Source organism: Morone saxatilis, unplaced genomic scaffold, assembly GCF_004916995.1.
Source record: "Morone saxatilis isolate NCDOM2014 unplaced genomic scaffold, NCSU_SB_2.0 Contig24, whole genome shotgun sequence".
Lineage (NCBI taxonomy): Eukaryota > Metazoa > Chordata > Actinopteri > Moronidae > Morone > Morone saxatilis.
In genome coordinates, this window is record NW_023339807.1 from 21,519,313 (window position 1) to 21,521,609 (window position 2,297).

Below are 2,297 nucleotides of genomic sequence, written 5' to 3' on the forward strand. Positions count from 1 at the left end.
AAAAAAAAAAAAAAAAACGGGGGTTGTTTTTATGGGTAGCAGCCAAAACAGCTGAAGTTTCAAGGTAGAGGGAAGAGACAGCAGGGAGACATTAAAAAATTACAGAAGGTGAACTGCTGCCGTCGGGAATGCAAAAGAGGAGACAGATGAGCATGGAAAATTCATAAATAGTGGCTGTCGTTTACCTCAACTGCAGAGAGGCCTTATAATAGAGACATTTTATCACATTTCCTGATTAGTTTCCATTTTGATGAGCTGATGATGGTGTTTGCTGTCGATATAACCCCGGCCATTCCTCCATGTTTACCTCTTGTCTTGATAAATTCAGGATCATTTCCACTGCACTAACTCTCGGTACTACATAGTCATTTTGTACTCGAACCTTTGCTTTAAGTTTCTTTGACATAAATGTTACCACTCGCTAATTAATTGCAATTGGTTACACTTTGCTGTGTTTTTTTTGCCCAAACTAAACTACAAGCTATAACACTTCCAGCATAGGTGTTTCAAATTAAAAGTCTTTGAGCATGGGTGCCCTGGTAGTTCAACTAGTAGTAGAGGGCATGCCCCACGTACACAGTCCTTACCACAGAAGGCTGGGTTTGATTCCAACCTACAGCCCGTTGCTGAATGTCATCCCTTCTCTCTCCCTCTCTTCTCCTGCTCTTATCTAATAAAAGCCCCAAAAATAATCTCAAAATGCTACAAGGACACAAATCCCCCACCTTCTTTGTAGGCTTTTAATGTCTGCAAAAAAAGAACAAAGTCGAAAAGATTGGAATTAGAGAATGAAAGTATTTCTCTTAAAAAGATAAATTCAGAGTGATGGGTATGACATGACTTTTATGTTGTTGCTTTACTTTCCGCACCCCCCCTCCCCCTCCGAGTGATGTTTTAGCCTTTACAAGCCTTGCATTCGTTAACGGAATTGTCAACCCCCAAAAATGGATGTCACGGTTCCAATGTGGGTCATAAATACTGAGTCGCAAACTGTAAACAGTGTGCAACTTGGCAGGGAAAAGTTCAACAAAAAGAAGCTCGCACCAGAACAGGAAGTGCATGCTTTAATTTTTCAGTCATACAGGCTTCAATTGAAGAAGATGAGTGTAATTTCACCGTATCTTTAGATCTGTTTAGATTTGTTCATGCTGGACGTGGTTTTTATAGGAGACATGGCCATTTTTTAACACCAGATTTTGTTTTATGAGTACATTTCATCATATTTTAGTAAGACTACCATAAGAAGTGTGCGAATGTGCCAAAAAACTGGAAAAAACATAGTCCAATTTGTCAGTGATGCAGTCTGGAATTAAAGTGAATGGGAGACTACGAATCCGAATACTTGCAGGACAGAGCGTAGCTATCAACTGAATATCCATAAATTCTTATTTTATTTGAGAACTAACAGTTAAAAGGAATGGAGATTTTGCAGTGAGTAACTCGCTTTGGACTGCTCGCATGTGTACATACATATGTCCACATATTAGTTTGCATGCAAGGGAGCATATGAGCACGGATAAATAAACATGCACACACTAATAAAATGTCTGCATGACACATCTGACTGCAAACTCTTGCACACAGCCGGCCCAGACTCCACCCCCTACGGGTTCAGTGATTGGCCTACTTAGAGGCAGGGCAGCCCACTAGCAGATTTGAATACAGGGGAAACAGAAGAGGGAGAGATGGACAGAGAGGAGGAGAAGGAGGAGGAGGGGAGGGGATATAGAGAAGGGGGGCGGTGCACTAGTTTGTCCCTGCTCTCTCTCTCTCTCTCTCTCTCTCTCTTTCTACCCTCAAAACATTCCAAGCGGGCAGCACAAAATAAGGCGTGCCCGTTGTGCAATCTAGAGGTTTTATTTCTCCATTAGGATCCACTGACTTGCTGCTCTCTTGGGAAAAATGTGCAATGACAAAGAAGAATTTCGGCATGAGAAAATCTGGTGAGGGAGGGAAGAATTTTTCCAGACTCAAGTAGGCTACAATAAACAGTGCACCCATTCCAGTTTCCAAACCTGAGGAACAGCTCACACAGGCACTGCAGTACATACAAAATCTCCTCTTATCACCTTCTTCTCCATTTACTGCACAGACGTACAGTATAACTCTTGATCCAATGACGTGGCGAAACAACAACTTATTTGTATAATTTAAAAATTCACAGAAGCATTAATCTTTCATTTGACAAACCACCAGTGTCGCTTACTCAAAAACACGTTAACTGTCCGTTAGTGTGTATTTACGCTTGCATTGTACCTCAGCAGCAGCTATTATTCTAAAGCAGTCTTTAATGTGTG